This window comes from Lissotriton vulgaris, chromosome 9, assembly GCF_964263255.1.
Source record: "Lissotriton vulgaris chromosome 9, aLisVul1.2, whole genome shotgun sequence".
NCBI lineage: Eukaryota > Metazoa > Chordata > Amphibia > Caudata > Salamandridae > Lissotriton > Lissotriton vulgaris.
In genome coordinates this window covers 156,458,682-156,481,045 of record NC_141697.1, presented here as the reverse complement: position 1 = coordinate 156,481,045, position 22,364 = coordinate 156,458,682, and the positions used below count along the sequence as shown (strand labels likewise).

The window sequence follows — 22,364 nt, the reverse complement described above, 5'->3', positions numbered from 1 at the left end:
AACCTTTAGGTGAATCTTTATTGGGGGTGGGTGGAAGAGAATAGGGTTAAGTCTAAAAACAAAGTGGTGTTTAGTGGATGAGCCACAACACCTAGTGGTCAGGTCGACATGTTTCAGCCTGGAATGGCCCCTACGCATCTATGGCCTTCATCACGAACAAAGGAATATATTTGGAGGCCTTATACTTCAGGGCTTCCAAGATAGTGGGTTATTGGTGAGTAGAAGCATTCACAAGTCTTAGTCAGTGAGCACGCTTTTCTCCAGAAAGAACGTGGCTGTAGGTACTGTTGTATGGCCTATTACTTAAATATACATTTTATTTCCTTCATGGTGTGGAGAAATGTAGGACAGGGGTTTAAGCTTGGCTTTAAAACTTCCTGCGCAGTGCTCCTGCATGCATCTCTCTAACCGAATGTTGTCAGAAGTCAGTCATCTAACCAACCGCCATATTTAGAGTGAGCAATAAAATGGCTTTTTCTTACTGTCCGTAACATCTGCAAAAAGATAAAAATGGCCCCTACTCCATGAGGGAAAAAGTCCTGTGATGTGGTGGTCATTAGTTTTCAACAAAAAAACTTCCGCTTTTGGAATTTGTTTTTGAAAAATAAACAACTTTAGGAGGTTGGATGACCGGCGGTCATGTTTGACTTGAGGGATCAATCAAAATGCCTTGATGGCAGTTCTTTCAAAAGTACAGAATGTGAGCAGGGCTTACAGACAGCTCTAAATTCGGTGGCTGGAGTAAAGGCTGAGTGCAATACGTACAGTCCCCTGCCACCCTCTATGCATTTACTTCACCCATCAAACCCTAAATTAGGGCCTCAGTCGTCAGTTTTGGCTTCAGGTATACATTATTTATTATGTGAAAATCAGTGTCCGTGTTACAGGACTTTGTGCTTGTAAAAATGATGAGAGCATTAATTAATAGTTGAACAAACTTCAAGGATGACTGCATTCATTAGTAATGAATGTACGAGAGAGAGTTCAGACAGATGTAGACAGTTTACAACAGTTTTACATACTGGGGTTGCAGACAGTCATAATGATGTCATAAAAATGCTAAGAGTTACAGATATCAAAATGCACGCCTTATTCCACGGGTGGCGCCCACTCTGCTGAAAATGGCTACCATTTTTTGCCCATATTCAAGTCTACACCATTATTACTACACTTAGGTAGGTCTCATCGGCCAGGTTTAGCTTGTTTCAAGTGACACAGTGTGCACGGGACCCATATCGGGGCATATCCATCAAACCTAGGGCAACACACTAAAGTAAACAAAAACTGATGGATGGCATACGTCAATTAATCTCAGCCAAGCGGAGGTGGTATGGTGGGCAAAAAACAATGGACCAGAATGCACCTCGGAGCTATTGACAGTGGCTGAACTTAATTCAAAGACTCGATCCATCACTTTGTTGTTGCAGTTTCCACCCGAAGTGTGATGGTTATGCCCAGACATGGGTTCTGTGCTTATTGTGCCACTGAAACCAGGCTACACCTAACTGAAGAGCTCCATCAGGGCAAAATTAGGCCTGGGTTACTTGTGCTCTGGTTTAAGGAGACCCTGCCCAGGAATTCTGACTAGATTGCTCATATGGGTGCGGGGTCAAAACTGATTTGCATATGGTTGGGATCAAACTGAGGTGGCATGGTTGGCGAAAAACAGTGGACTGGAGTGCAGCCCAAAACGATAGCCAGTGGCTGAGATTAATCCAAGCACTCCATCCATCACCTTGTTGTTGCAGTTGCCTCCTTAAGCGCAATGGGTATGCCCAGACATGGTTCCCGTGCTCACTGTGCCTCTGGAACCAAGCTACACCTGACTGAAGAGCACCAATCATGGTGTTGGTTCCTATTGGAGTAGGGTCAGGACTGATTTGCGTGTTACTCAGTCACAACTGAGGTGGCAGGGTGGCCGAAAAATGATGGAATTAAGTGCAGACCAGAACGATTGCTTAAGTCAAGCACTCCATCAAACACCTTGTTGTTTTAACTTTCAAAAAGTGCCATTTTCAGAATAGTAATTAAAAAAATGCCCTCACCATTAAAGAAGATTTCAATTTACAAATCAAATGAGTGGAAGAAATATTTCTGTACTTGCCCTAAAACGGAATTATCAATTATAAAGTGAAATAAACTAACCCAGTGTTAGTTTATGGGAGAGCTAATCTTACTACAGTGAAATACTACCGGGGGTGTGGGGGGTTCAATGCCAGGGTATGTAACACTGAAGAACACATCTTACTTTTTTAAAAACCCGACAGAGTCCCAATGCCAACAAAAATGGATCAGTAAACAAATCAGCTGGTAAAGGCAAAATTATTGATGGGGATGGTCATTGCCAACATGCCCACCTTCCCTTCTGCAGAAATTAGGGAGAAGTACCAACCCTCAAGGGAGTTCTAATCTCTAAGGCAAAAACACCTGGAGAGACCATCAGCATTGGCGCAGTCATTCCCAGGGTGATGTTCCATACTAAAGTCTATTCCCTGTAGAAAGATGGTCCACGTGAACATTTTTGGATTCTCATCATTCATCTGCATCGGCCATCTGAGCGGTATGTGGTCTGTCTGAACCCAGACATGGGCCCCAAACAAGTATGGCCTCAACTTCTTCAGTGCTCAGAACATTGTAAAATTCCTCCCTCCATCTCTGCGGGGTGAGCATCAGTCTTCGTTACCATTATTTAGGCCCCTGTAATCCACAGAGAAACTTGGTTCTGGAGTGGAGCCTGATGGGGCAGCCTTGAGGACCAGTATTATGGGACTGGACCAGGTCCTACAGGTGCACTCAATCGACTCTAAATCAAGCATCTTGGACACCCAATCCTTAATGCTGGCTGTCACTTTGTCAGACAGCCTGTACATTATTTTTGTTGACCTCACCATCATCTGTCATCAAGAGTAGCGACTTTCAAAGTCTCAGAGGGTATTGAGGCGGTTCACATGTAAAACCAGTAGGGGTTCCTAGAAGTCTTGCGGTCCACTGGGTAGGTGACCTTCCCTTTCAGATCCTTGAATCATGGGGACTGTCAGTAGGAAGCTGGCTCTCTATTTACTATACCAAAGTGAGGTATAGATTGCACAGAGTCCGGTGGATCGCAATAGGTAGGCAGAGGTAAAGTAGATAGCACCCCACTCTATATGGGTGGTAGTGTTGTCAAGCAGTAAGGCTTTATCAACGGACAGTGTTAAGCATTTTTTGTACCCACTCCATCAGCAGATGAATTCACACACTCAGAGACTGAACTTCAGACAAATTGTTTTTGTATACAAATATTCTTTTAGTTATTTTATTTTCTAGGACCAAGCAAGCCTGGCACAGGTAAACAATAGATACTTTACAGTAGTAATGCAGTTTGTAAACAGATTGGATTGCAATTGTAAATGTACTTTGATTCGATTACATACGTTTTACTGTTAATGCAATGCTTTCCAGAATACAGTACATATACTTTGTATAGGATTTATAGTAAAATATAATTTAAGTTACTTTTCAGATTACTTTTCTTACACAGTGTAATACCCCTGGATACTACACTGGGACATTTCCTGTAAACAGGTAAGTAAAAGCGTTTGTTGTTAGTACAATTTTAAAGAATTTCTTTAGGTTTTTTCAACTCCACACTTAAAAACTTTTTATAGAAAAACACTCAATTTTATCCTATGGGGAAAATAGTGTTATTGGTAAAGATAAGTACTTTGTCGCTGGAGTTGGTATTCTGGAGTTAGACTCAGGGGCCACCGAGGGTCAAGGATGCACTCTTGTTACACCCTCAGCAGCACTAGGGCGGCCAGGTGTAGAGTGCTGAGGCCCAATTTTATCCAATGGGGTATAGGGGGCCTCCGGTTGGTGGCTGCCTACGAGCAGGCCACTGGGTTTTGGAAGCAAAGCTCCTGGACCTCAGCTCAGGTCAAATGGTGGTTTAGGCCAGCAAAAAAGATTCACCCTCAGCGGCACTGGGGCAGCTGGGTGCAGCGTGCTATTTTGGCGTCAGAGGCACTGTAGCTTTCAATGGAGAGTCTCCGGTTTACAAAAGCACTGCAGGCTCAGGGACGAAGAACTTCTGGGTGCGAACACCACTTAGAGAGTTAAGTTGGGATCTTAGGAATTGGTTAGGCACCATAGGTTGGGACACCCAAGGCTGTGGGCATCGGATGTAGAGGTGCATTTTAGGGTCGGATCTTCTTGCCAGCTCCTGGTCGCGGTTGGGGGGAACCTTCGGGTTTCAGGCTGCAGGCGTCGGCTGGAGGCTTGAGGCAGGTCAGGAGTCTCCGTATTTTGGGTCAGGATCGCCAGGAGAGGGGGCAGGCCTCCTCTTGATGTTGGGCTACTCGAACTCGGGTCATGGGCGTCGGGTGCAGTATGGTGCAGATATAAGAATCCTTGCAGAGCTGGAGTCTGTTATTTGAACAAATCCGGTGTCCATGGGAGACGGAGTCTTTGGGATTGAAGGCAGGCAGGTCATCTGGGTTTCTTGAGGTTGGTAGCTGCAGGACACACCAGGATTTCGCTGGAGCAGGTTCGAGGTGGGGACACGCAAGGGGTGGGGCCAAGACAGTGGATGTTCTTCTTTTGTTAGCTTCCGCATGGCTGTTCGGTCCTTCTTCTGGTTTCTAGTCTGAGGAACCAAGGTTCAGAGGTGCCCCTAAATACTAGATTTAGGGGTGTTACAGGTAGATAAAAAGTTTGGGACCAATGGTGTGGGTACACCTCCTATAATGCCACCCTCCAGTGGGAGGAGGACATAAGCTTTTCCCTGGTTGGCTGGGTCCCCCCCCCATCTGCAAGATGGCGGGGACTGAGAGTTGTGCTTTACCTCGCCTACCTCACCCGAGGGGTTGAGTTGGCAGAGATGGGCAAACCTCTCTCCCTCATTTGTTTTTCCCGCCGGTTCTCCCGCCCAAAGTGGGGGTCAGAACCAGTGGGGACCAGTTGCTGAAAGCAGCAAGTGGCCTGGGGAAGCTCACAAAGTGGGTAAGCCTTTGAAGCTTCCCCTTGTCCATCCTGGGGGAGGAGGCTCGACAACTCTTCAAAGCATGTGCATTGTTTCAGGCCCCCAAGAGCAGCAGGCTCTCGACTCAGAGGTCCAGAAACATGTCTGGTGGTGGCAGTTAAAAGAAGCCACTCAACCTGGACACTAGTGGTAGGTCCTTTTTCAGGGGGCATCTCTAAGATCCCCTCTGTGTTTATATTTTGTTAAATCCCACACTGGCACCAGTGTGGGTTTAATGTGCCGAGAACTTTGATACCAAACTTCTCAGATTTCAGTGTAGCCATTATGGTGATGTGGAGTTCGTAATGACAAACTCCCAGCACCATATACTCTTAATGGCAGCAATCAATCAATCAATCAATCAATCAGAGTACTTGTAAAGTGTGCTACTTACCCGTGAGGGTCTCAAGGGGCTATGGCGGGGGGGGGGGGGAGGGTGCTGCTACTGCTCGAAGAGCCAGGTCTCGAGGAGTCTTCTGAAGGCGAGTAGGTCTTGGGTCTGCCGTATGTGGGTAGGGAAGGTGTTCCAGGTCTTAGCAGCGAGGTAGGAGAAGGATCTGCCGCCGGAGGTCGTTCGTTGGATGCGGGGGACAGAGGCGAGGACGAGGCTGGCGGAGGGGAGCTGGCGGGTGGGTGTGTAGAAGCTGAGTCTGCTGTTCAGGTAGGCTGGTCCAGCGTTGTGGAGTGCTTTGTGTGCATGTGTGAGGAGCTTGAAGGTGATCCTCTTGTTGACGGGGAGCCAGTGTAGGTCTCTCAGGTGGGGTTTGATGTGGCTGCGGCGGTGGACGTTGACGATCAGTCGGGCAGAGACGTTTTGGATGTGTTGTAGTCGTCGTAGGTGTTTGGCTGGGATTCCTGGGTAGAGTGCGTTGCCGTAGTCCAGTCTTGTGGTGACGAGGGCCTGTGTCACCGTTCTTCTGGTTTCGGTCGGGATCCACTTGTAGATCCTGCGGAGCATGCAGAGGGTGTTGTAGCAGGAGGAGTAGACGGTGTTGACCTGCTTAGACATGGAGAGGGAGGAGTCGAGGATGAATCCTAGGTTGCCTGCATGGTCAGTGTGTGTTGGTGCTGTTCCCAGTGTGGTCGGCCACCAGGAGTCATCCCAGGCAGAGGGGGTGGGTCCGAGGATGAGGACCTCCATCTTGTCCGAGTTCAGCTTCAGACGGCTGCTCCTCATACAGTCAGTGACGGCCTTCATTCCCTCGTGGAGGTTGGTTTTGGCGGTGTGTGGGTCCTTGGTGAGAGAGAGGATGAGCTGGGTGTCGTCGGCGTAGGAGATGATGTTGAGGTTGTGATGGCGGGCCACTTGTGCGAGGGGGGCCATGTAGACGTTGAACAGCGTCGGGCTGAGAGATGAGCCCAGGGGGATGCCGCAGATGATGTCGGTGGCTTCGGATCGGAAGGGTGGGAGGCGGACCCTCTGCGTTCTGCCAGAGAGGAAGGACGTGGTCCAGTCAAGGGCCTTCTCTTGGATTCCGGCTTCTAGGCGGCGTGTCTTTAGAATGCGATGGCAGACCGTGTCGAAGGCGGCTGACAGGTCCAGGAGAATGAGGGCTGATGTTTCGCCGTTGTCTAGTTGGCGCCTGATGTCGTCTGTGGCAGCGATGAGGGCTGTCAGTGCTGTGGTTTCATCTGAATCCGGACTGGGACGGGTCCAAGATGTTGTCTTCCAGGTGGCGGGCCAATTGCATGTTGACTATTTTCTCAATGACCTTTGCCGGGAACGGGAGTAGGGAGATGGGCTGGAAGTTCTTGAGGTCCTTGGGGTCCGCCTTGGGCTTCTTGAGGAGGGCGTTGATTTCGGCGTGCTTCCAGCTTTCCGGGAATGTCGCTGTTTCGAAGGAGATGTTGATGACCTTCCGTAGTTGGGGTACGATGGCTGAGTCTGCTTTGTTGAATATGTGGTGTGGGCACGGGTCTGACAGAGATCCCGAGTGGATGGAGTTCATGACCTTGCGTGTCTCGTCGTCTTTTACGTTGGACCAGGTCAGGCAGTTGGCGCTGGTAGTGTTAACTGGGGAGGTGGAATCTGGCATAGTCGGGGTGATTGTGGTGTTGAAGCTGTCATGGATGTGAGCGATCTTGCGGTGGAAGAAGATGGCGAGTGAGTCGCACAGTTCTTGTGAGGGCGGGATGTCGTTGGGGTTGGAGAGTTCCTTTACGATGCTGAAGAGCTCCTTGCTGTCGTGTGTGTTGTTATCCAAGCGGTCTTTGAAGGAGGATCTCTTGGCTAATCTGATGAGGTGGTGATGTCTGCGGGTGGAGTCGTTGTGGGCTGCGTGGTTGTCCGGTGTGCGTTCGTGGAGCCATATCTTCTCCAGTTTCCGGCATGCGCGTTTGGAGGTCTGGACCTAGTCGGTGAACCAGGTAGCTCTCTTGCTGGCGTGGCTGTTGGAGGGTTTCTTGAGCGAGGCGAGGGTGTTGGCGCAGTCGTCTATCCACTGTCTCAGGTGGCAGGCTGCGGCTTCTGGGTTGGTGGGGTCGGCGGTTGGGTTCTGGGCGAGGGTGGTGATCAGCTGGTCTTCGGTGACTTTGTTCCAGCAGCGGCGAGGCAGCTGTTGGGTGGGGTGGTGCGTAGTTGGTTTCTTGAAGGTGATATGGATGCAGCGGTGGTCGGTCCAGTGGAGTTCAGTGGTGTGGTCAAAGGCGACGTGGGTGCCTGAGGAGAAGACTGGGTCCGGCATGTGGCCGGCGGCGTGGGTGGGTGCGGTGACGAGGTTGGCGATCAGGGTGGCGGAGTTGGCGTCGTTGTTGTTCTCGATGTGGAAGTTCAGGTTCCTGAGGAGGATGTAGTCCGTGGATGAGAGTGCGTGGGTGCTGGCGAGGTCGGCGATAGAGTCGCTGAACTGAGCCCAGGGTCCGGGGGGTCTGTAGATGAGTGTTACTCTGAGGGTGATGTTGGGGTCGGTGTGGATCCGGAAGTGGAGGTGTTCGGCGGTGTTCAGGGTGTCTGCGTGGGTGGCAACCTGGAGGGTGGACTTGTGGACGATGGCTATTCCTCCTCAGATTCCGTTGGCGTGATCCCTGCGGGTGATCTTGTAGCCGTCCAGGATGGCTATGGCGATGTCGGGGTCCGAGGAGTCTTTTCACCAGGTCTCAGTCAGGATGGCCACGTCTGGGGCGGAGGTGTTGAGCAGATCCCAGAGCTAGACGGTGTGTTTGCGTGCCGAGCGGGTGTTGAGGAGTATGCAGCGGAGGTGGTTGGGTCCAGTCCTTGGAGGTTTGGTGGCTCTGTCGCAGGTGAAGATGCAGGTGCGGCAGGAGAAGTGTCCGTCGGTCCGTTTCAGGGTAGCCTGGAAGCAGGTGTGGTTTCCGCCGGCGTTGAGTGCATGGAGGGTGCTGGCGTCGTAGTTGAGTCTGGTGTCGTGGCGTTCGCAAGGTCCAGGGGCTCTGGCGCTGGGCGCGGTCCAGGCGCGGACTGGCGCAGATGGGCTTGCCTTAGGCGCGCCTTCGGTGTGCAAGCGGCAAACCCGCTGCGCGGCTGTGCGGCTGTGCAGCATCCCGCATATATGGGGAGGTGGGAGGGGGGGGAGCAGCTGGGAGGCGGGAGCAGCGAGTGGGCAGGGGGCGGGACCGCAGGGGGCACAGCAGCGGGGAAACAGTGGTACAGAAAGCAAAATGGGGCACAAGGGGGGGGGAGACGGGTGGCACAGAGCAGAAAACGAGGCACAAGAGGGGGAGACAGTGATACAGAAGGCAAAATGAGGCACAAGGGCGGAAACGAGTGGTACAGAGCAGAAAACGAGGCACAAGAGGGGGAGACAGTGGCACAGAAGCAAAAAGGACGGAGGACACTTACCAGCGGCAGCAGGAGCACACAGTCGGAGATGCGTGGAGGGGGAGCGACCTACCAGGAGGGTCAGGGGTCGCTCACCTCACCGCGCAGCGTCCGGTATATATGGGGAGGTGGGAGGGAGGAGCAACTGGGAGGCGGGAGTAGCGAATGGGCAGTGGCCAGTACAGCACTGCACTTACAATGTCTAAGAATGGACTTAGAAACAGAAGGGGTATAGGGCTCATGGACCTGTACCCTCACCACTGGTATAGTGCACCCCGCTAGAGGGGTGACTGATCTATGCCAGGGCAGTGGGTTGTAGGATGGCACACAGGGATGTGTATGCGTTAAGGGATTGCAGTTGCACACCATTATCTGTCCATTTTTATACTTATTTCTCCTTATGTATCCGTTTGCGTGCAGAATGGGTTAAACGTGCTTCGCCTCTTTGCACGTGAATTAATATGAATGACGAGTTGCTGAACCATTGTGCTGCAAACCCAATCGCACAGCTTTGAAGAATCACTGTACACCTCTTTCATTTTCCACACGTTTATTCAATGTTTTTCCAACTTTATCCGTTTTTTTTCAGCTTTATTGTTTTTAACACGATAACACCGTTCAAAGGCCCATATTGCTTCACATGAGGCGGTTGTGCGCATCCAGGCCTCTAACCACAACACGATGAGACTTAAATCCATGTTTGCAGCTAAAATCATAATCCCAATGCATTTCGGGCTATTTTTAATGCCCTTCGTCAGGGGAAGCTGTTTAAAAGCGAAAATGACATAGACCCCATGTTAATCATTTGTGTTTAAACACTGTAGTAATCATAAATAAGTGCATTCAGCCATAACTTTTATACTGTGTGTAACGTGACATTACCAATGATTGCCCACCCAACACCATCAATGCCATTTGTGGCCTAAATTATTTTCTGTAAATCATTTCTCACTGTTTACATCATGTGTGATCCATTACAAGAATTTACTGCAAGCGGAGACCTCCCCCACTCCTTCCTCGATCCTAAACCTGCCATTCTACCCGCTTTGCTATGTAAACATTCGACTTGCCTGGTGCTCTCTAAAACAACAGCTAAGTAATAACATTTTACTGCGTTCAGAAGTTGATTACAAATAAACATGAAAGCCTCTCGTTGATTTATTACTGGCTAAAACAGTTACCTGCTTGTTGTTCACATGACGCTGTTGCCGCTCTGCACTTTCCTATTTTGAATTGAACTACTGTTATGGCTGAATGCACTTATGTATAATTACTACAGTGTTTAAACACAAATGATTAACATGGGTTCTATGTCATTTTCGCTTTTAAACAGCTTCCCCTGACGAAGGGCATTAAAAATAGCCCGAAATGCATTGGGATTATGATTTTAGCTGCAAACATGGATTTAAGTCCCATCGTGTTGTGGTTAGAGGCCTGGATGGGCACAACCGCCTCATGTGAAGCAATATGGGCCTTTGAACTGTGTTATCGTGTTAAAAACAATAAAGCTGAAAAAAACGGATAAAGTTGGAAAAACATTGAATAAACGTGTGGAAAATGAAAAAGGTGTACAGTGATTCTTCAAAGCTGTGCGATTGGGTTTGCAGCACAATGGTTCTGCAACTCGTCATACACGGGGATGTGTGCCTTGCTGACTTCACTTTGTTCTGCACCAAGACAACCAGCATGCAAAGGCTGTGTGTGTGTAAAGGTACAGGGCATCTAAGGGTCGCACAATAAGTGAGGCAGCCCTCAGAGGTCTTCCCTGGTCACAGTGACCTGGGTACCTGTGGTACCATTTACCAGGGGCTGACCCGTGGCCAGAGATGCCAGTTGGGTTTGGGTTTGTTTTGGGGAAAGAACACAGGCCCTGGGAACCTAATTGGCAGGGTCCCAGGGCACAACAAATCAAAAGTGTATCAGTAGTCAGGCAAAAAGTGTGGGGGGTTACTGCAACAGAAACCCAGCTTCTCACACTGGTCCACTAGTCCTTTAAGGCCCGAGCTCCACAGGCCCAATAACCCACACTTTCGGGCCAGGCTGATACTCCACCTGGCAATTCCACTGTTTCTGGCCATAATAGTGTTTCATAACCTCCTAGCGGCCCCCAGATTCTCAGTTGTCTCTTTCCATAATCACCTCATTTGAGCCCGGAGGGTCAAAATGTAGCTCATTACATCTTGAGGGGGTTTCTTGAGAGCTTGCTCACATCCTCCTTTACAAGGTTGAGAGGTCCACACAAAGGGTGCCCAAACAGAAGGTCAAAGGGACTGAATGCCACTCCCTTCTGAAGCACCTCCCGGTGAGGAGACATAAGGCTTTGCTAGAGTACGTCCCACTTACTCCTAATGGGTTTTGATCGGCCTTTCAGGGAATTGCTGAATCTTTCAACAAGCCCATTAGTCTGGGGTTAGTATGGAATGAAGAACATTTGTTACCTCCACACCCGCTCACAGGAACTTCATGTAGTCAGACAAGGATGGTGCACCTGTCAGAAACAATCTCTTTGGCTAAACCCATTCAGGTAAATCTTGCCATCAGAACGTGGTCACTGCGCGCATAGTCATGGTCCTCAGAGGAATGGGATTAGGGTTCAGAGTGGCATTGTCCACCAAAATAAGGATGAACCTGTTGCCAAGGGCAATCTTGGGGTTCGGAGGCAAAACAATGTCAATATCCATCCTTTCAAAGGGGGTTCCTACCTCTGGGAATGGAAGCAGGGGGCCTTGTACGTTGGCCTGGACTTCCCACTGGCCTGGCAGGTTTCACACGATCTGCAGAATGCCTCGGGTTGCACTCTCATCCAGGCCAATAAATGTGGGTGATAAATCAATCATAGGTTTTGGCTTGCCCCAGAGGTCCTGTGAGGGAATATCATGTGCTAACTCAAGGAGGAAGGCCATGTAGCACTGGAGGACCAACAACACATGGGTTGCTCCAGGATCATGGACCTTACACTTGCTATACAAGAGACCATTCTTCCAAAAGAGAAAGTGATCACCAGAAGTGCGCCCGCTGTCTACGTTTCCGCCTGGAGCCATACAATCTCAAGAGAAGGGCACTCAATCTGTGCTTTGCAGAACTCGTCCTGGGACAGTCCCCCCGCCCCTTCAGTCTGGCAACTGGCTAACTCAGGTAGGTCCCACTGAGCAACAATGTCTTCCCCATTAATTTCTGGGGTGTCCTCTCAGGATCAGTCTCCTCCTGAACTATGAGAATATCTAAAGCAGGTTTCCCATGCCCCTGCCATTTCTCTTATTGGTAAGTACCTGGGCCATTTTTTCAGGTTCCATTTCCTTTTGATTCCCTTGGTGGGCTGCCATGGACCATGTGATCATGTACACCCACTCAGGCAATCCCAACATCTCCATGTGTGACCTGAGCTCTACCTCTATCCAGATGACTCTAGGTTTTTCCCTAACAGATAGTCAACAGGCATGGAAACACTCACAACTACCTTTAAGAAACCGGATTCCCTCACCCGGATTCATAAATACCCTGGTTGTTTGCTGTCACAAACTTGGTGAATTACATCGGAGACTACCTCCCCAAGTACACTAGATGACACCTAACTGTAGTCATACTAGCTCCTGCGTCTCTCAGAGCCTCTAACTCCATTTAGGGGGAGAATGTGGCCTAACGGCTAGGGCAGGCAGTCTCAAATCTGGGGAACCAGGTTCTTGTCTTGGCAATGACATTCAACGTCCTGTGATCCTGGGCAAATATCTTAATTTTCCTGTGCGTAACAAAACATTTGTTTGGTCTTGTGTAATGCAACTGGTGCTTATGCAAAGCACTTTGATACCTTCAGATAGAGTTAGTGCTATATAAAACTCTGCTAAAAAAAAGCCTCTGCCCTTTGATGGGGACCCACTGCCTATACTTCTTGGTGTTGTCAGGTATGTGAGCCTTTGCCGCCATCTTTTTGTCTCCCAGGAACTCTAGGAAAACCACTCCACTCCTTCCCTAGAACTAACTAGGGAGACCTACTCACGGGCACTACATTAGCCTTACCAGGAGTAGGTTGACTAGTAAGAGGATGCTTCCTATGCTAACAGATGGAATCCACCTTACAGTGCTCGTTTTGGTAACACTCATTCCACTTGGGCCGGAAGTAGCCTGGGGTCTTTTCCCTATTAAAACTACCCTTCTTTTGCTCAGGATTGGAGTGAGACTTCCTCCCCCTGGAAACATTATTGGAGGCCTTATGAGAACTTTTTTGGTTTATATTTGTCTCACCCCTTCTTCTAGAGAGAACCCTGTCCAACCTTTTGATGTGCCCCAACCCCCAGTACCTTCTTGTCGATCTTGGAGCTGAGCAAGAGCTACACTTCCTTGACAAGCTTCCAGGATACAGTGAGCTTAGGAATAGCTGTGAGAAACAATTACTGAACATGTGCTCTTTGAAGAAAAGATTGTATAGCTCATCATAATTATTTGCGTTACTGCCCCTTCACCCAACCACACCAGTGCCTTACTGAAATACTAAACCCAAAAAATAAAATCGACCCAAGACTGGTTAGACTGCTTCTGACTGTCTCTAAACCTTAACCTGTACTTCTCTGGGGTGAGAACATATTTCACAACCAGGGATTCTTTTATATCGGGGAATACTTCATCCAGCGCCCCTTTCCCAGGGGAGGTAGGGTATCCCTCCTTGAATTGGGGATATATGTTTCCACAGACTAGATCCCCAATCCTCATCAAGGACTCTGTGCATTTCTAAGGCCACCTTATAGGCCTCAAATCATTTTTCAATGTCATCCCCCACCACAAAGCTAGGCGCTCGGTCTTTGGGGGTGTGGGCCTGTTTACCTGCCTTAGGCACTCAACTGTCACTGCCACCATCCTCTCTGGACTCTGGCCTGTCTTACGTTTAAGTCCAGTTCTTTTTGACTTATTTCATGAGCTAACATGGCCTACTTCTTTTCCAAGATCAACCCTTTCTCCTCCAGGACCAATTCAGTTGTTGACCTTTTTCCCTCAGCAACCATCTTTTTCGCATCTACGGTTTGCTCTCAGCCCTCATGTCTTTCAAACACTCAGGGGGCAGGCTCTGGAATGACATACTGTTCCCTGCCCTGGGATCCGGAAGGAGACCTCATTCTTGAAGGCCCTCTCTCCTCTGCCTCTGGGGGCATGATCAGGAGGTCCTCTCTTTCCTCCTACACTTCATCTTCCCCTTCTACATAATCATCCTCCTCCCCCTCCTCCTCTGATACAGACTGCAGCAGGTGGGCTGCCTCCCAGGCTCCAAGGGCTATTTGCTACTCCAGTTTCTTGGGTCCTTAGGCTACCTTCATCCCCCTCTCCTTACTTAACTTTCAGCTCCTCTGCTACAGTAAAGCCTTCAATGTTGCGGAGGTCTCCTTCCATTTTTGGGAGAAAAAAAAGATTAATCCCAAAATGTGAGGCATGAAGTGTATTTGAAAAAAAAGGTAAAATGGACAATTAAAAATCAAGGAGAATTTTTAAAATATATATTTTGGGGGTGCTCCGATACAGGGGCTACTAGCCTCCTACATGGTTGGGAGTGGTTAGGGGGAGGGGGGAAGCTTTAGCGTACGTGGGTGTTCGGGATCCATTGGTATGGTAGGCTTTGGGCGCTCTGTTTTGGGCCCGAGGCCGCCCATATCGCGACAGATACTTCAATGTTCTATGAGGTATAGGGGGGGGGGGGGAGGGGGGCTTGTTTGGGGGACAGGTTGGGACAGGAGTTGGGGTTAGCGGGGTGGTTGGAATGGCTGGGTGGGATTGGGGACGGGGGTTGGGGGGAGAGACGGTGGGGGGGGGGGGGGAGAGGGTGGCACAGTGTCTGCGTTACTTAGGCAACTTTCTTGTGTGTGTGTGTGGCTCCAGGAGCCCAGGACTTTTCATCTCCTCCCCATTGACAATGGTTGATCCCCAACGGTCAGGCCTACCAAGGGCAAAGTTACGAGTGGTGAGCTGGAATGTCCGGGGGATGCTGGATAAAATAAAGCGAGGGGCGGTGCTACAGCTGGGGAAGAGGGAAGGGGCGGATGTTCTCCTCCAGGAGACGCACCTTCAAGGCACCAAGACCCTCAGTTTACAAAGATATGGCTATCAACTGTACACACTGGGTCGACGCTCATGGTAGATACGTGTTTGTTAAAGGTATGGTTGGAGATGAGCCGATGGTCTTTGGTAGTGTGTATGCTCCGCCCCCGTTGCAAGATGCACTTATCGAGAAGCTGTTCGAAGTGTGGACTGATATCCCGGATGTACTGGCGATTGTGGGGGGGGACTGGAATGATGTGATGGATGGACGGACGGATGGACCGCTATAGGCCCGGTAGGGAACCCCAGACCACGGCGCCGACGAGGCTTCATGGCCTGGCGCAGGGCATGGGTTGGATTGATACATGGCGCTACCAGCATGCCCTGAGCCGAGAATACTCTTATGTGTCGGCTGTGCACAAGTCCTTCTCTAGGCTGGATTACCTGTTCGTACCGTCACCCTGGCTGGCGAGGGTCGCTTCCACGGCCGTACTCCCCCGTGGCATCTCGGACCATTCCCCCGTGTCCCTGGATCTGCTGTTGGACAGGAGGCGACAGCCCTTTCGATGGCGCCAGTCCGCGTGGCACCTACAGCAGGATGGCTATCGTTCACGTTTGCGCGAGTCTATTTCCAATTATTGGACTGAGAACGATGGGCCGGAGGTTGACGCCGTCACCCAGTGGGAGGCGACGAAGTCGGTGCTCAGGGGGGTGGACATTGCTTGGTGTGCGGAGGCCCGCAGGACCCGTCTGCGCAAGGTAGATGAGGCTGCGAGGCGGGTTCGGGACCTGGAGAGGGACTGTGCCGTGGGTGACACGGACGAGGCGGTGGGACCGCTCCTGCAGGCACAGCAGTCGTATTCCTCCCTACTACTCAATGAGGCACGCCAGCTTTGGCTGGCCACCCAGAGCAGAATCTATCAGTGGGGGGATAAATCAAGCACCATGCTTTACAGACTCTGCCAGCACACTTTCCGGCCACAGGCTCTACCGGGCATTCGAGATGGCCAGGGTAACCAGTTGGCGGCCCCTGAAGACATAGCTGCCAGCTTTGCACGGTATTATGCGGATCTCTATGCCCCCCGGGAGGCGCTCCCTGCGGAGGAAGTTGAAAAATTTTTGGCGGACATCCCGCCGCGCGCGCTTCCGGATGAGGCCAGAGATCAGCTGGACCTTCCCCTTTCATTGGAGGAACTAGGCACGGCACTTGGGGAATTGAACACTGGCAAAGCCCCGGGACCAAACGGGTTTCCGTGTGAATTTATGAAGACCTTTCACCTCCAGCTGGAGGGGCGCTATAGGTTGGCACTGGAGGCAGCCAGAGAGGGTGGTCGCCTTCCAGCAGACTGGCGACACGCAGAAATTGTTGTTTTCTGTAAGCCCGGAAGGCCCCCGGAACAACATTCCTCGTACAGGCTGATTTCCCTTTTAAATTTTGAGGAGAAGATATTGGCCAAGGCCTTGGCCAACCGCCTTCTCCCGTATATCACTGATTTGGTGCACCCTGATCAGGCGGGGTTCATGCCCCATAGAGCAACTCGACACAACATTCGCCGGGCACAGGTGGTGGTGGAGACGGCCCGGGCCGCCGGGATCCCAACGGCGCTCCTTCTGGCCGATATCGACCGGGCATTTGACTCTCTCAGTTGGGTGTACCTTAGGGCACTACTGTCCCGCCTCAATCTCGGGCCAGTTTTTTTCTCGTACTTGAGCTTGCTTTATACGGACTTGACCGCGTCGGTGCTGGTGGCGGGAGCGGCGTCCGAGCCCTTCCCCATCGGACGGGGCACCAGGCAGGGATGCCCTCTCTCCCCCTATCTATTCGCCCTGGCCATGGAACCTCTGGCGGCGTGGGTCAGGATGGACGCACAACTCTGGGGGCTGGAATGGGAAATGGGCCCCTCCGACCGTATTGCGCTCTACGCCGATGATTTCCTGTTCTTCCTCACGGCCCTCAATAGGTCCGGACCCAGGGTCCTGGAGATAATGAGAATTTTCGGGGAGGTTACAGGATTGCATCTGAATGTGCGGAAATCCAAGCTGTGGGTCCGCGGCGGCGGCGAGGAGCTGGGCGCTTGGGCCTCGACGTTACAGAGTGCGGCGGGTGGCCTCAAGTATCTGGGCGTCTTTATTACAGATGCTCCGGACTTGGCATGGGAGCGCAACGTGGTGCCCGTGTGGGACAGAGTGCGTTCGGACATAAGAACCTGGTCCAGAATGCCACTGAATATATATGGCCGCTCGGCGATCTTTAAAATGGTGGCCCTGCCGCGCCTTCTATACCAGATGCAGAACCACCCATACCCTATAGCACAACAGTGGTTTCGTCAGGTGAACGCCGCACTGAGTCAGTTCCTTTGGGCCGGGGGAGTGGCGAGAGTAGCTCTCCGCACTTGCTTCCTTTCTACGTACTGCGGGGGCCTGGCCACCTGAGACATTTTATCTTACTATCAGGTGGCGCACCTGCTGGTGCTTAACGACTGGTGGTATGGGGATCGGGGTGACCCGACCTATGCCCTGGAACGGTACTTGATGGACCCGGACACAGTCCACACCATTCTTTATTCGGCGGCTATCAGGAAACGGCTCCCCATGGTCACTCAGGTGGTCTTCCGGGTGTGGCGCGCTGCCTTGCGCCGCATGGGGTGGTGGAACAAACTGACGAGGGAGACCCCGCTGTGGCGGAACGGACGTCTCCCGGCGCTGGCGTCCCTGCAGGGATTCATGGGCTGGGATGATATTGGCATCTCCACGTTCGGCCACGTCATGAGGGGCACCACCCTTAAGTCTTTCCAGATGTTGAGGGAGGAATATGCCATGCCCAAAACTCAATTCTTTAAATATCTGCAGTTGCGTCATGCACTATCTCCCTCTCTGGTGGGCTTGGAATCTCTGCCCGAGTTTAGCCCCCTGGAGGCCAAGGTGTTTATGGGGGAACTGGAGGAAAAGAAAATCTCCAATATCTACCAGACCCTGGTCATGCACTGCTCCTCCTCCCTGGATGGACTGCGTGCTGCATGGGAGAGAGATATTGGTGCTCTCGAAGAGGAGGACTGGAGGGAGGCCCTCGAGGCCCCTAGGGGGGCGGCCATTGCGATGCGCCTCCGCTTTATTCAGTTTAAATATTACATAGGGCCTACTTTACCAGAGAGCGGCTGTGGAAAGCAGGTTTGATTGCCTCTCCTGAGTGCTTGAGGTGTGGACGGGAGGTTGGGACGTTTGTCCATACTGTGTGGTCGTGTGCGAACCTGGCCAGATACTGGATGGGTGTCTGGGACTGCTTGGCTGAGGTTCTGGGCTGGGACCTTCCCCGATCACCGCAACTCGGCTTGCTACATGTTATGGAACAGGTGGGAGGTAACATATACAAGCGTCACCTACTGGTCCTAGGCCTTACTGTAGCTAAGCGGGATATAGCCAGGGCCTGGAAGGAGCCCAGGGCCCCCTTGTTGGAAGTTTGGAGACGGGGGTTGGACTTTTGCATGGGACTGGAGCGCCCGATCTTTGAGGCCAGGGGATGCCCCCGGAAACATTTTAAGATATGGAAAAGATGGGCGGATTACAGGGGACTGTGGCTGGAACCACCGATGGCCCAGGACACTGGAGAGGATCTTTAATAGCTGTACCCTGGGCGAAAGGGAGTGCACACACTTGGTATTATCATGCTTTATGCCTTGAGATTAACAGACACTGTGTGGGGGACGGGGTGGGGACGGGGGGGTAGGGAGTTGGGGGTTGGGGAGGGGTCGAGTAATTAATACAATACTGCTTGTACTGAATGCCTACTCTTTTCATGCTTAAGCTCATTGGTCCTGCGTTGTGATGCAGGACGATGTCCCTCCATTTTGTGTTATGTCAGTACTTGAATAAAATTTTGTTCTGAAAAAAAATATATATATATTTTGCTGTGAGATGATAACCAGGGAGTTTTGGTTTTACAAAAATCAGTGAGTGGCATTGCACAACACAAATATTGAATCCCGCCACTGAATACCAATATAAGAAACTGGGTTATTAGTTGAGAGGGGTGATATTTATAAAGTAATCAACAATACTTGTCAGGATGAACCACAAAAGTCACTAAATAAACCTGTGCCTAACCCTCTGGTATTGTGCCATAAATCAGTCAGGCTTAACTCAGAGGCAATGACTCAAGTATTTATGCAGCCCTCAAACAGCAATAAAGTTATAATACAACATAATCTCAAACAAAACTAGAAAAATAGACAATATTTTCGTAAATAAAATGAGACCAAAATTACAAAAGTCCAATCAGTAGAAGTGAAGTAAATGTTTTTAAAGTTTAAGGTAAAATCACACCTAAAAGGTGTGAAGCACCACCTGCAGGTATCTGGTTGCAATGGACTGAGACAAAGCTGCAATTTCAAGCGGACCACAATGGAGAGCAGGTGAGGTACAGGACCAGGTGTGGCCCGCTGCGAGTTGTACCTTCTATCCTTGGTGCGGGGCTGAGCGGTACTGCCTGCAAGGCTCTGGTCCAGTCCGTCGGCTGCCGATCGGGAGCTGCGAGGTTCTGCATAGGATCCAGTGAAACCATCAGTTGAGCAGGGAGGAGTACACTCCGACTGCTGCCAAGGGTTTAGGAACTGAAGGACAGCAAGTGGGGACCATGACTTACTCCCGCAAAGGCTGGTAGAGAGGACCAGGTCAGGTCCAGTTGGGTCTGGAAGGCAGGCGAGGTCTTTGGAAGTTTGTTGTGTCCCTGTAACTGAAATAGGTTAGCCAAGTGACCCTTAAAGTCACTTTTGGGGTCCTGGGTTTAAGTCAAGCAGGTCCAGTCTTCCTTCGTCAGACAGCAGGACAGTCCTTCTGAATTTTCTCAGGTTCAGAAGTGAGGAGAGATTCGGAGGGTGCTAGTTTTATGCCCAGCGCAAGCCTGTACATTTGGGGGTCCAACACTCAACTTGTTCTCTTTATTTCTTCCCTTATTCCTGGGGTTTGGCTCCAATTTGTCTATGGGGACAAAGGGCAGGCAAGCCCAGGTGTGAGCTACATCTGCCAGTGATGGGCAGGCCTTTTCAGATGTCAGGAGGGGCTAGGTACAACCTTCAAGCTACCCTTTGAAGATCAGGAAAGGCAGACCTTTCCCCAAGGCCATGGTCATTTCGTCCCGTCTGGAGGGAATACACAACACAAGAGTGTCAATAACAGTCATGTGACCCTGAACACTGGCAGAAAGGCACATTTGATTTAGGTTGAAAATTGTTTACTTTCTAAAAGTAGCTTAATGCAACAATGTCGCAATGGGAGTCAATAGGAGGATATGATTTTAAGGGTAAATTAATGACACAAGAAAGAACACATTGTCCCAATTTTTAGATTAGATGCAGTTATATCTCACAAGTCCCTTAAGATTTCTTACTTTGGACAAGCTTTATTCGGTCCCGTAGCTTTATATCTTCATCTCACCCATTAAGCACAGGGCTTGAAAATTCCACTCGACCGCTCGCTTAGTCGAGCTAAATTTAACAAGGTTGAGCTGTTTTTAGGTCCTACTCGCCCTTTCTGGTGAGTAGGAAAACAAACCAACTTTTGTCCTCTGTCTGTGAAAACGGTGACAAGATAAAAGATTTAAAGAAATGTTATTGCTCACAAAGTTAATGAGCAATAAAAATGCCTTTAAATCTTGTTATTTTGTGACATTGGTTCGGCTTTCAGAGACGGAGGTCAAGTAGGTTGCAGTTAGGTCGAGGACATTTTTTAAGGTACTAGTCCTGCAGGACTAGTACCATTTTTTGGATTTTTGGAGCCCTGAAGCAGCAATCCTCCACCTTGTGTCACCCTAGTGCTGATGATGGCCTCTAGAATGACAACCAAAATAATTATAGGCCACAATCTGCACTATAATAAACAAGAAGTCCAGCCGGACTTAAGAATTTATTCAATAGTTGAATATATTGGTTCTGACAAAAGACATTGAAACAGTGGGACACAGTCCTGTATCCACAGTGCTACACATTAATAAGACAATACATACATGTAAGGTATTTCAGGCATATAAGGAACGGGAGCAAGAGAACAATATTTACAGTGTGTTTGCTTCACATATGTGGGAAACACATGGTTTTTTGGCACTAAGTTTACAGCGCTATGGGTATCATCAGGTGTTCCATGCTGGTTTTGTCCGGGGATCCCGGTGTGTGGCGGTCTTGGTTCACCGCAGGGTGTCTTATGTTCATTCTACACATTGGATAGATGCCCAGGGCAGATATATTTTTATCAAAGGAATGATTGATGGGGAACAAGTGGTCTTTGGTAGTGCGTATGCTTCCCCCCCCCTTACAATGGTCTCTGGTGGAGAAGCTGTTCACTGTTTGGGCTGAGATTCCAGACGCGCTGGCGGTGATAGGAGGTGATTGGAATGACGTTATGGATAGAACCGTGGATCGCTACAGGCCGAATGGCGGACAGCTGGCGGCTGCCCCTACGAAACTGAATGATATGGTGAGAGGCATGGGATGGATGGATGCCTGGCGCTATCAACACACACACAGTCGGGAATATACTTATGTTTCGGCGGTCCATCAGTCCTTCTCACGGTTAGACTACTTGTTCGTCCCATGCGCCACGATGGGAAGAGTGACATCGACGGCCATACTGCCGCGTGGGCTTTCTGACCACTCCCCCGTTACGATTGATATCCTCCTTGAAAGGAGGCAGCAGCCATTTCGATGGCGCCTCTCTACGTGGCACATGCAACAGGACGACTACCAGTCCCATATGCAGGAGGCCATCGCTCACTACTGGGGTAAAAACGAGAGGTCTGATTCGGACGTGGTGACCCTCTGTGAGGCCATGAAGCCTACACTTAGGGGAGTGGATATAGCCTAGTGTGCGAGGGCCCGTAGGGCGCGAGGGGAGGACCTGGAGAGGGCGGCGGATCGCATCCGCACTCCAGAGGCACGGTCCACGGAGACCGGGGCAGAGGAGGACATACGACGGCTACTGCAAGCACAGAGCGATGCTGCTTCCCTACATCTTGAGGAGTCACGCCATATATGGCTTGCAACGCAGAGTAGAATATACCAATGGGGGGACAAATCCAGCTCAATGTTGTATAGGCTGTGCCAGGGCGCGTTCCAGGCTCAGGCGCTGCCGGCGCTGAGAGATGAGGCCGGGAATTCTATAACCGATCCAGGGGTCATTGCCGACAGTTTTGCGTGCTATTATGAAGCACAATACGCCCCCAGAGATTCTCTCCCAGCGGTGGCTAGGGACAAATTTCTGGCAGACCTCTCGCCACGGGGGATCTCCGATGAGGAGTCTCGAGCTTCCTTTGTCCGTGGAGGAATTGGGCGAGGCACTTGGTGAGTTGAACGCCGGGAAGGGCCCAGGGCCGAACGGTTTCCCGTGCGGGTTGTTTTCGGAAATACCATCTCCAGTTAGGGCCCCATTTCAAGAAAGCACTGGATGCTGCTAGAGAGTTGGGTCAGCTGCCGCCGGATTGGAGGCATGCCGAGATCGTGGTGTTCTGCAAACTGGGAAGACCGCCGGATCGCCATGAATCGTACCGCCCTATCTCACTTCTGAATATCGAGGTGAAGATAC

At 50.6% G+C, this 22,364-nt stretch overlaps 1 protein-coding gene across 2 annotated transcripts in view; it reads right to left on the bottom strand.

The window, feature by feature from the left end:
• The window catches only part of FANCM (FA complementation group M), an 861,212-nt gene that overhangs the window by 812,171 nt on the left and 26,677 nt on the right, over positions 1-22,364 (bottom strand). The gene's annotated exons all lie outside the window — the stretch shown is intronic.